The sequence below is a fragment of the Balaenoptera physalus genome, assembly GCF_965194825.1.
Source record: "Balaenoptera physalus genome assembly, chromosome: 6".
In the NCBI taxonomy this organism is placed as follows: Eukaryota; Metazoa; Chordata; class Mammalia; order Artiodactyla; family Balaenopteridae; genus Balaenoptera; species Balaenoptera physalus.
The window spans coordinates 4,929,613-4,942,783 of NC_138885.1; the positions used below are offsets into that span (position 1 = coordinate 4,929,613).

General features: G+C 39.4%; 1 protein-coding gene across 6 annotated transcripts in view; it reads left to right on the forward strand.

The window, feature by feature from the left end:
- ARHGEF4 (Rho guanine nucleotide exchange factor 4) overlaps positions 1-13,171 on the forward strand; it is a 270,049-nt gene that overhangs the window by 235,735 nt on the left and 21,143 nt on the right. The gene's annotated exons all lie outside the window — the stretch shown is intronic.

The following is a 13,171-nucleotide window of genomic DNA, read 5'->3' on the forward strand; positions in this document are numbered from 1 at the left end:
TTAACCCCTTATCAGATATGTGGTCTGCAAATATTTTCTCCCATTCCATAGATTACCTTTTCACCCTGTTGATTGTTTCTTTTCTGTGCAAAAGCTTTTTAGTTTGATGTAGTCCCATGTGTTTATTTTTGGTTTTGTTGCCTGTTCTTTTGGTGTCATATCCATGAAATCATTGCCAAGACAAATATCATGAAGCTTTTCCCCTATGTTTTCTTCTAGGAGTTTTACAGTTTCAGGTCTTACATTTAAGATATTTTGAGTTGATTTTTGTTTTAAGGTATAAGATAAATGTCCAATTTCATTCTTCTTTTTTATGCGGATATCTAGTTTTCCCAATACCATTTATTGAGGAGACTATCTTTCCCCCATTGTATATTCTTGGCTCCTTTGTTGTAAGTTAACTGACCATATACATGTGGGTTTATTTCTGGGTTCTCTATTCTGTTCCATTGGTCTATATGTCTGTCTTTATGCCAGTACTATATTGTTTGAATAACTTCATAATATATTTAAATCAGGATGTCTGTCCTTTCTCAGGACTGATTTGGCTATTTGTGGTCTTCTGTGCTTCCATATGAATTGCAGAGTTGTTTTTTTTATTATTTCTGTAAAACAAAATGCCTTATGGATTTTGATAGAGATTGCATTGAATCTGTAGATCACTTTGGGTAGGATAGATATTTCAATAATATTAAATCTTCCAATCCTTGAACACAGGATATCTTTCCATTTGTGTCTTCTTTTATTTCTCTCTTCAATATTTTGCAGTTTTCGGTAGACAAGTCTTTTACCTCCTTAGTTAAGCTTATTCCTAAGTATTTTATTCTTTTTTGGTGCTATTGTAAGTGGGATTGCTTTCCTAATTTCCTTTTCAGAAAGTCTTTGTTAGTGTATCGAAACACAACTGATTTTTTTTTTAATTTATTTATTATTTATTTATTATTTATTTTTGGCTGTGTTGGGTCTTTGTTTCTGTGCGAGGGCTTTCTCTAGTTGCAGCAAGCAGGGGCCACTCTTCATCGCGATGCATGGACCTCTCACTATCGCGGCCTCTCTTGTTGCGGAGCAGAGGCTCCAGACGCGCAGGCTCAGTAGTTGTGGCTCACGGGCCTAGTTGCTCCGCGGCATGTGGGATCTTCCCAGACCAGGGCTCGAACCCATGTCCCCTGCATTGGCAGGCAGATTCTCAACCACTGCACCACCAGGGAAGCCCACAACTGACTTTTGTACATTGATTTCATATCCTGAAATTTTACCGAATTCATTTATTACTTCTAACAGTTTTTTTATGGAATATTCAGAGTTTTCTGTATATGAGATCATGTCATTTGCAAACAGGGACAATTTTACTTCCTTCCCAATTTGGACGTCTTTTTTTCCCCTTATTGCTTCGGTTGGGATTTCCAGTACTGTGCTGAATAGAAGTAGTGAGAGTGGGCATCCTTGTCTTGTTCCTGATCTTAGAGGAAATGCTTTCAGTTTTTCACCATTGAGTATGATGTTAGCTGTGGAATTTTCATACGTGGCCTTTATTATGTTGTGGTACTTTCCTTTTATTACTTGTTTGTTGAGATTTTGTAATCATGAAAAGGATGTTGAATTTTGTCAAACACTTTTTCTGCATCTATTGAGATGATCATGTGATTTTCATCCTTTATTCTGTTAATGTGTTATTTCACATTAATTGATTATCACACGTTGAATCATCTTTGCATCCCAGGGATAAATCCTACTTGGTCATGGTGTATGATCCTTTTAATGTGTTGTATTTTGTTGAGGATTTTTGCATCAATGTTCATCAGGGATATTGGTCTGTAGTTTTCTTGTCAGAAAAAGTTGTCTTTGTCTGGTTTTGGTATCAGGAGAGTTATGGACTCATAAAGTGAGATTGGAAGTGTTCCTTCTTCAGTTTTTTGGAAGAGTTTGAGAAGGGTTGGCATTAATTCTTCAAATGTTTGGGCAGAGACATCTTTTAGATACATAAGATTGTCCTGTTGCGTTGAACTTAAGCAGCTTACACTCTAAAAGTAGGAAACTGTATCATTTTTTAAAAAGCTTTTAAAAGCTTAATTTGTTAAAAATAACTGCTCAGCTAAATCTACCATGAACAATCATGATGTTTAATTTTCTGCAGTGAAAATTATTATTAAAGTAATGCATGATATGATTTTATTGCATTGCACAGTACTGAGATGAAAATGAATTTTTTCATTAAAGTATTATGTGACATAATTTCATTATATTATAGTGTATTGATTTACCAAAACTTGTAATTTGGTAAAAACATTGCCTTCTTTGGATTAGTATTACAAAAATCTATGATCTAGACTATTATATTGTGGGCTCATTATGTTAAATTAAAAAATCAAAGTTATTACCTAAATTTTCCACTTCACATTTGTCTAACATAAAATAGCCACGTATCAAAAATCATGTTTCACTTACTGCTAAGCATGACATGACATATTTTTAATGTAATTGCTTTTTGAAGTATTGATAATTATAACCAGAAAGCATCTTTTCTACATGAAGGCCTACTTGACTGATTTCCCTGGAACTTAATTCTTTGTTTCTTTGTTTCTTTTTTTTTTCTTTTTCCTATTTTCTGGCCACGCCATGCAGCATGTGGGATCTTAGTTCCCCGACCAGGGATCGAACCCGTGCCCCCTGCAGTGGAAGCATGGTGTTTTAACTACTGGAACACCAGGGAGGTCCCTAATTCTTTGAATAATAGGGAACCATGGCAGCAAACAGCCACATGCAGCACGTTTCCCCATGACCTTCTCTCTCATGGGAGAGAAGGCCACGGGGAAACAAGCAGCTGTGTGTGGAGGCCGGACAGTTCGGAGGCCCTAGAGAGGTGCAGGGAAGAATGTGGGTATTTGGGCAAGTTTTAATCCTGCCTCTGCTGCTGGCTGCCTGTGAGACCTTAGCAAGTGTCTTAACCTCTGTAAGCCCCAAGTCTTTATCTGTGTAATGTGTCTAAGAATACCTATTTCACAAGTAGGCTTGAATCTGATATGTTAGTAGGCGATACACTGTAAATTCCCAGTAAAAGCTATTTTACTCTCATCAGTAAGAGAACAGGGAGGCTGGGGAGGACGAAAGAAGGTCAGAGTCTTTCCTGTGAGAAAACCCTGAGTAAGCCTTGAGGTGCAGAGGGGATTTAGATTTGGTGCTATAGATGTCGTGAAGTTTTATTTGCTGAATGAAAAAGCATTCAGAAGCACGCAAAAGCAAGGCTTTGTGTGACCTAAACCAAAAATCTTGAGCTGAGGAGATCACTAAATGTGATATGGGATCCTGGAACAGAAAGGATATTAAGGAAAAACTGAGAAAAGTATGGACTTTATTTAATAATAATAATGTATCAATATTGGTCCATTAATTCTGAGTAATGTACCCTATCAATGTAAGATCTTAAGAGAAACTGGTGTGGGGTATATGGGAATTCTTTGTACTGTCTGCCCAATTATTCTATAAATCTATAACAGCTCTAAAAAGTAAAGTCTAGGGAATTCCCTGGAGGTCCAGTGGTTAGGAACTCCATACTTCCACTGCAGGGGGCCTGGGTTCAATCCCTGGTTGGGGAACTAAGATCCCGCGTGCCTCTGGGCCAAAAAAAAAAAAAAGTGAAAAAAATAAAAAGTAAAGTCTATCAAAACAACAACAACAACAACAAACTGTTTTTGTTTAACCTGAAAGCTGGACAGGATTTAGAGTGGAAGGCAGACGCCAACAGCTGAGCAGAGGCAGCAGAGCAGACAAGGGCACATGAGGAGAGACCAGTCACGGGGGGAGGACAGCCTGGCATGGGGGGCCCTGGGGACCCACTCCCTCTCCATCCTGGGCCAGCGTTGCTGCTCCCAGACCAGAACGTCACTGCAGTGCGAGAAGCGGCTCTGTGTCTGGTCCAGCTGGGAGGCGGTGCAGGGCAGCAGGTGGGTTAGGAACGAATGAATGGACGCCGCCTGGGCTGCCTGCTCCCCCAGCAGCAAACACAGACTGTACCACCCTCGTCTGACTCACCATCAGCAGGAACCCTTCATACAGGAGAGAAGAGAATTTAAACAGACTCAGTCTGGTGAAAACAGCCCAGAGATCTGGGTGATCTGGGGAAGGGAACTTTAGCTCTCTGGGCCCCAGCTTCCTCACCTACAGAATGCGGCACACAGTTTAGCCTTCTTTGTTCGTGTCACTAGGATGTGGTGAGAAGCCCGTGAGGCTGAGGCCTGAGCACTTACTCTGGTCACTCAGCACGGGGCTGCCTAGGACAGCACTCCCTGCACCAACTGTCCTTCCCAGGAAGTGCCGTCAGACCTCGCCCCTGCTGTCCCTTCCCCCTTCCCTATTGCTGGATCTCTGGGACTCTTCTGTGTCCTTGAACAACATCCCACTTGCGTCTGGGGCCTGATGCTGTCTCCGTTGCCTGGAACACTCTTCACCCTTCCGCAGCCCCTCCTCTCCCCCCCAGGTCACCCCCAGCGCCGGGTGGCCAAGACCTCACACCCTTGGGCAGGGGCTCCTGTGCTCGCCGCTTCGTCACTGTTTACCCCTTTTCCTGCCGGACTCTCATCTCCACGGGAGCAGGGGGGTGTCTGTCTTATTCACACTGTGTCCTCAGAGCCCCGTGTGTGTCCAGTGGCACAGACACAATAGGCACTGAACACTTTTCAGTGAATTCAGAAAGGAACAAACAAGTGCAGAGATGTGATAAATGGAAGCCCCTGGCCAGTGGGTGCTGGGGGAGCAGCCAAAGCTGCTGGCACCTCTCCAGACACCCCAACGTTCTGGCATTCCTGGTTCAACTCTGAGACTGTATGCCAGGCTCTTTAGAGTTCCCTAAAGGGGCCCTGCGGCCACCCCAAAGACCGTCTGCCCTGACTGCGCTGGAGCACAATTTCCTGGGAGTTAGCAAATCACTTTGTTAAGGGCTCTTGACTGAGAACAGTGGATCTCAGGCTTTGAGCTCTGCACCAGGTCACCTGAAGTCACACAGCCTGCTGGGCCCAGCCCGGAGTTTCTGATTCAGCAGGTCTGGGGAGGGGCAAGAAACTGCGTCTCTGCCAAGTTCCCAAGGGATACTGCTGGTCTAGGGACCCACTTTGAGAACCACTCTTCTCCAGGGCTCTAGGGCAGCACAGAGTAGACTCCCCTGGGGCATTCTCTCCTCACTGGAAGGACCACTGCTTTTCCTTTTAAGTGGAGACAGAAGATTGATTGGGTGCTGTTCATCAGAGGTAAAGGGGCCTTTGCCGATCTTTTGTCTAGAATCCAGAATTCTTAGCTGTGTTGCTGTGTAAAAGTTCTAAATTATTAGAATCTCATAATGGATCAGACAGCTGGCTTGTCTTCCTACATAAAAATTAAATATCCAAAATCAAGACTGATTTTGTGTTGGCCAGGCCGTGTTGTGCTCATTCATTTATTCACCCAAAGATGCTTGCGGAGCACAGGACCACACCCTTTAATGCTTTCGCGTATGTTAACTGCATGTGAACCTTCCAAGGGCCTTGCTTGTAAGAAAGCAGTTTGAGCGCATCTCGGAGGACGGAGGACTGGCTCTGCCCCCTGGCCATTTGCAGACCAGCACTGGGCCTGGATGTCCTGACTGCAGTCCTGCCACCTCCACCCACACTCCTGTGAACAGTCTCCTATTTCCTTCCTTTACGCAAACACCCCCTCTGTCCCAGACCCTGTGCTGGAAGCTAGATATTAGATGATGATTAAAATATTGGCAGACTCATGTTGAAACTTGCTTTCCTTTCCTCCCAGGCTGCAGGTTTGCTAGATAAGCAACCATTTTGTGAGCTGCTGAGACCTCAACTGGGACTGGCTAAGAGAGAGCCAAGAAAAGTAGTAACTCTTACAAGGAATCTGTTTTATTCCCTCAAAGAGATGATTGATTTTTAAATTCTCCTAGAAGAAGGTGTGGCAGAGAGACAGACTCTGTATCTCTTAAGACATATACTATATAGTATTTACAGATTAAATTATAGGATGTCTGGGATTTGCTTTAAAATAATGCAGCACTGAAAGAAATCAAAGATCTAAGTATGGAGAGATATTCCACAGATTGGAGGACGCAACAGAGTAAAGATGTCAGTTACCTCCAAATCAATACATGGGTTTGACACAATTTCTACCAAAATCCCAGCAAGGTTTTTTTGTAACTATAGACAAGATTATTCTAATATTTACAGAGAAAGACAAAGGAACAAGAATAGCTAAAATAGTTCTAAAAAAGAGGAATAAAGAGGAACCACTGCACCAAATTTCAAGAATTATTATACAACTATAGAAAACAAGATTGTGTGATATTGGAGAAGAACAAGTAAATTAATGGATCAAAATAGAGAATCCAGAAATAGTGCCAAACAAGTATAACCGAACAATTTTTAAAACAGCTTTTTTGAGATATAAACCACATACCATACAACTCATCCATGTAAAGTACAAAATGCAAATTTATTTTGTATGTTATTAATTTTTAAAATTGTGATAAAATGTGTTTTAAAATTTGCCATTTTATATGTATAATTCAGTGGCATTATTTTCACAATGTATGCAACCATCACCACTATATATGGCCAAATTTTTTCATCACTCCAAATGGAAACTCTGTAACCATTAAGCAATAACTTCCTGTTCCCCTCTCCCTACAGCCCTTGGTAACCACTAATCTATTTTCTGTCCCTAAGAATTTGCCTATTCTAGGTACCTTATATAAATGGGATCATACAATATGTGTCCTTTAGTATCTGGCTCATTTCACTTAGCATAGTATTTTCAAGGTTCATCCATGTTGTAGTGTGTATCAGAACATCATTCCTTTTTATGACTGAATAATATTTCATTGTATGTAAATACCACATTTTGTTTTTCCATTTATCTGTTTGATGGACATTTGGGTTATTTCCACCTTTTGGCTATTATGAGTAATGCTGCCATGAACATTGGTGTACTAATATCTGTTTGAGTCCCTGATTTCAGTTCTTTTGGGTACATACCTAGAAGTGTAATTGCTAGATCATATGGTAATTTTATGTTTTGCTTTTTGAGGACCTGCCAAACTCTTTTCCACAGCAGCTGCCTTGTATATCTTTTTGAAGAAATGTCTACCCAAGACATTTGCCCATTTTTTAATGAGTTTGTTGTAGTTGCTGTTGTTCTTGAATTGTAGGAGTTCTTTATATATTTCTAGATATTAGTCCCTTATCGGATATATGATTTGCAAATATTTTCTCCCATTTGGGGGGCTACCTTTTCATTTTCTTGAAAGTATCCTATGATGCACAAAACTTTAAGATTTTGACGTAGTAGCTATTTTTTTTTCTTTTGTTGCCTGTGCTTTTGGTGTCATATACAAGAAATAATTTCCACATTCAATGTCATAAAACCTTTCCCCTGTTTTCTTCAAAGAGTCTTACAGTTTTAGCTCTTACGTTTAGGTCTTTGATCCACTCTGAGTTAGTTTTTGTATACGGCATTAGGTAAGGCTCTAACTTCATTATTTTGCATGTGGATATCCAGTTTCCCAACACTATTTATTGAAAAGACTGTCTTTTCCCCCATTGACTATCTTGGCACCTTTGTCAAAAATCAACTGACCATTTATGTGAGGGTTTACTTCTGGGGTCTCTATTTTATTCTATTAGACCAATAGAATATATGTGTATCCTTGTGCCAGTATCACACTGTTTTGATAACTGTGGCTTTGTAGTAAGTTTTGAAGTCAGGTAATGTGAGCCCTCCAGCTTAGTTTTTTCAAGATAATTTTGAATATTCAGGGTTCCTTGAGATTCCATATGAATTTTAGAATAAGTTTTTCTATTTCTGTAAAAATGCCATTGGAATTTTGATAGGGATTGCATTGAATCTGTAGATTGCTTTGAGTATTATTGTCATCTTAACAATATTAAATCTATTAACCCATGAACATGGGATGTCTTTCCATTTATTTAGGTTTTCTTTTTATATCTTTCAGCAATGTTGTAATTTTCAGTGTACAAATCTTTTGCCTCCTTGGTTAAAGTTATTCCTAAGTATTTTATTATTTTCAATGCTACTGTAATGGAATATAAAATATTTTTGTTTTCAAATTGTTCATTGCAAGTATATAGAAATAAAACTGATTTTTGTGTGTTGATTTATATCCCCCAACTTTGCTGGATTTATTTAAAAACTCTAACAATCTATTGTGGATCTTTAGAGTTTTCTACATATAAGATTGTGTCATCTACAAACAGAAATAATTTTACTTTTTCCTTTCCAAGTTGGATGACTTTTATTTCTTTTTCTTGCCTAATTGGCTAGAACTTCCAATACTGTGTTGAATAGAAGCAGTGAAAGCAGGCATCCTTGTCTTTTCCCTAATCTCAAGGAAAAAAATTTCAGTTTCTCACCATTAAGTATGATGTTAGCTGTGAGTTTTTCATATATGGCCTTTGTCATATTGGGGACATTCCCTTCTATTCCTAGTTTGTGTGTTTTTATCATGAAATAGTGTCGAATTTTGTCAATGCTCTCTCTGCATCAATTGAGATGATCATGTAGGGTTTTTTCCCTTCATTCTATTACTGTTGTATATTACATTGAATGATTTTCATGTGTTGAACCATTCTTGTATTCCAGAAATAAATCCTAATCAGTCAAGATATATAATCCTTTTAATATGCTGTTGAATTCAGTTTACTAGTAGTTTACTTGTTTACTAATCCTTTGTTTAGAATTTTTGCATGTATATTTATGAAAGATATTTGTCTTCAGTTTTCTTTTTTTATAGTGTTTTGTCTGGCTTTAATGAGTTAGGAAGTATTTCTTCCTCTTCAGTATTTTGGAAGTTATGAGAAAGATTAATATTGTTATTTAAATATTCGGTAGAATTCACTAGTGAAGCCATCAAATCTTGGGCTTTTCTCTGTTGGGAAGTTTGTGATTCAATTTCCCTGGTATTATAGGTCTATTCAGATTTTCTATTTCTTCTTGAGTCAGTTTTAGTACATGTGTTTTTCTAAGAATTTACTCATATAATCTAGTTTATCTAATTTGTTGGTGTATAACAGTTCAGTTGATAGTATTTTCTTATAATTCTTTTTATTTCTGTAAAATTGAAAGTAATGTCCCCACTTGGCTAACTGATTTTGACAAAAGTACAGAAGCAATTCAGTAGAGGAAAGATAGGTTTTTTTTTAGAAATAGTGCTGGAACAACTGGACATCCATAGGCAATAAAAATGAACCTTGACCTAAATCTCATATTTTATATAAAAAAACTCAAAATGAATCATAGGTTTAAGTGTAAAAGGTCAAATTATAAAGGTTTTAGAGGAAAAAACATCATAAATGAAAATCTTTTGGAACTAAGATTTGGTGAAGAGCTCTTAGATGTGACTCCAAAAGCATCACCCATAAAAGGAAAATTTGATAAATTGAACTTCATTAAAATTTAAAATTTTGCTCTGTGAAAATCCTTGTGAAGAGGATGAAAAGGTAAGCAACAGACTGAGAGGCAATACATGCAAATCACATATCTGACAGAGGACTCATATCTAGAATATATACAGAACTTTCAAATCTCAACATTAAAACAATAAACAATAGAAATAGAAAATAGGCAAAAAACATGAAGAAATACCTCACCAGACAAGATAAATGAATGGCAAATAGGCACATGAAAACATATTCCACATCACCTGCCTTTTGGGAAATGCAAATTAAGACCAAGATGCAATATAATTATACACCTATCAGAATGTCTAAAGTATAAAATAGCGACAATACCAGATGCTGGTAAGGGTGCTGAGAAACTGAGTCTTTCATACATTGTGGTGCAAATGTAAAATGGCCATCCACTCTGGAAAATAGTTTGGCAGTTTCTTAAAAAACTAAACATTCAACTGTCATATGACTCAGCAATTGCACTCCTGGGCAATCACATTTATCCCAGAGAAATGAAAACTTATGTCCACCCAAAAAACTGTACATAAAAGTTCCTAGTAGCTTTATTTGTAACAGCCTAAAATTGGAAACCACACGGATGTCCTTCAATGGGTGAATGTTTAAAAAAATATGCACATTTATTGCATGGAGTACTAGTAAGCAATAAAAAGGAATGAAGTAAAAATGCAAACAACCACTTGGATGGATCTCAAGGGCATTTGCCTGAGTGAAAAAAGTCAACCTCAAAAGCTTACATACTGATTGCCGTGGAGGTTACACAAATCTACACAGGTGATAAAATGACATAGAACCATTTACATGTCTTGTACCAAGGGCAGTTTCCTAGAGTCATATGAAATGTAATCATTGGGGAAAACTAGGTGAAGGGGACACAGGACCTCTCTGCAGTAGAGTCACAATACCCTATACTGTAGTTATTTCAAAATAAAAAGATTTTTTAATGCCTTAGAGGAAAAGGTATGACAGGCAACTTTCGATAGACTATAGTCTGTTTTAGATATGTGCTATGGTTACACTTTTTTAAAAAAGAGTCCTCATCTTGGGACTTCCCTGGTGACGCAGTGGTTAAAGAATCCGCCTGCCAATTCAGGGGACATGGGTTTGATCCCTGGTCCAGGAAGATCCCACATGCTGCGGAGCAACTAATCCTGTGTGCCACAGCTACTGAGCCTGCGCTCTAGAGCCCGCGAGCCACAGCTACTGAAGCCCACACACCTAGAGCCCGTGCTCCACAACAAGAGAAGCCACCATAACGAGAGGCCTGCGCACTGCAACAAAGAGTAGCCCCCGCTCGCCACGATTAGAGAAAGTCCACACGCAGCAACAAAGACCCAATGTAGCCAAAAAAAATCTTTTTAATTTAAATAAATAAATAAATAAGAAAAGCTGTTTAATTTAAAAAGAAAAAAAAAGAGTCCTCATCTTACTTAGAAACATATACTACAGTATTTACAGATGAAATTATGTCATGCCTTGGATCTAGTGGGGAGGAGATATAGATGATGAAACAAAACTGCCCACTTGTTGAGAACTGTTGAAGCTGGGTGATGGGTGTACAAGGTTCATTATACTGTTATCTCTCCCTTTGTACACATTTGAAAGTTTCCATAATAAAACAGTTTAAAAACATAAATGAAATAAAAATTATGAGGGTTCCTTGGGACTCCTGACTCTGTGTCCGGAGAAGGCTCTTAGCTCCTGCTCCCAAGCTGGGCTCAGACCACTTGGCGCCCAGGCCCAGACACAGGGTTTGCCAGGTCAGTTCAGGGGACCCCCATCATTAACATAACAGAAGACACCTTTGTCACTCTCATCCCAGGAAATTCCAAGGGTTGTAGGAGCTCTGTGCCAGGGACGGGTTGAACAGCAAACATATATTTCTTATTATAAATCACAGTATTACAGATTCCAACCACACACGATAACACAAAAATCATTTCCAAGTGCATTAAAAACTTAAATGTCAAAAAAACCCTGTAAGACACAAAAGGAGAATATCTTTATAACCTTAAGGTAGAAAAGAATTTCCTAAAAACAAAAAATATAAACCATACATGAGGGCTTCCCTGGTGGCGCAGTGGTTAAGAACCTGCCTGCCAATGCAAGGGGCACAGGTTCGAGCCCTGGCCTGGGAAGATCCCACATGCCATGGAGCAACTAAGCCCGTGTGCCACAACTACTGAGCCTGAGCTGTAGAGCCCCCAAGCCACAACTATTGAGCCGACGTGACACAACTACTGAAGCCTGTGTGCCTAAAGCCCGTGCTCCGCAACAAGAGAAGCCACCACAATGAGAAGCCCATGCACCGCAACGAAGAGTAGCCCCTGCTCGCTGCAACTAGAGAAAGCCCGCACACAACAACAAAGACCCAACACAGCCAAAAATAAATAAATAAATAAATTTATTTTAAAAATTAAAAATAAAAAATAAACCATATGTGATAAAATTGATAAATTTGTCTATTAAAATTAAGAACTTCTTGGGAATTCCCTGGCAGTCCAGTGGTTAGGACTCCGTGCTTTCACTGCCGAGGACCTGGGTTCGATCTGTGGTTGGGGAACTAAGATCCCACAAGCCACATGGCATGGCCAAAATATAAGTAAATAAAATAAAATAAAATTGAGAACTTCTGTTCACCAAGAGCACCTTAAAGAGACAAGACACATGGGCTTCCCTGGTGACACAGTGGTTAAGAATCTGCCTGCTAATGCAGGGGAAATGGGTTCGAGCCCTGGTCCGGGAAGATCCCACATGCCACAGAGCAACTAAGCCCATGCGCCACAACTACTGAGCCTGCACTCTAGAGCCCATGAGCCACCACTACTGAGCCCACACGCCACAACTACTGAGCCCACGCACCTAGAGCCCGTGCTCTGCAACAAGAGAAGTTACTGCAATGAGAAGACCACGCACTGCAATGAAGAGTAGCCCCCACTCGCTGCAACTAGAGAAAGCCCGTGCACAGCAATGAAGACCCAACAACACAGCCAAAAATAAAATAAAATTTTTTTAAAAATTAAAAAAAAGAGACAACACGCCACAAACAGGGAGATGATACTTGTGGCACAGATGGATATCCAGAATAGAGGGGGAAAGTGTATGTATATAAACTATACATACATAGAAATATATTTTTACATTAATGATTATATTAAAGATAAACAACTCAATAGACAGACACTTCACATTAAAGGAAATACAGATAATCTATAAACATAGAAGATAAGATGTTCAACACATTAGTAAGCAGGAATTTTAAATTAAAACCACACTAAGATCCCATTTCATACCTATCGGCCTGTCAAAAATGAAACTGTCTGACAATGCCCATCCCAAGAGTTGGGAGGATGTAGAGTTGGAAACATTCATACACACTGTCTGAAGTCTAAGTTGGTAGGATAGCTTAGGGGACAGTTTGGCATACCCGGGACCCAGGGATGCCATACCTAGGTGTCTATACCCAGGAGCGTGAATTCACTCCACGGGTAATGGTTTCATCCAAGAGGGCGAAAATCTTAGGTATTACAATGGTTTGTGATCCTCCAAAGAGCAATAGGACTTTAAAATATATAGTATATTCATGGTATTAAAATTTCATTGGGGTCAATAGGAAAACAATGTATAAAAGGCTCTTTGGGCGGGGGCAATAATGAAAAAGAGGTTGGGAAACACTGGGAGAAAGTCTGCGACCTATGCTCAGGCGGCTCGTG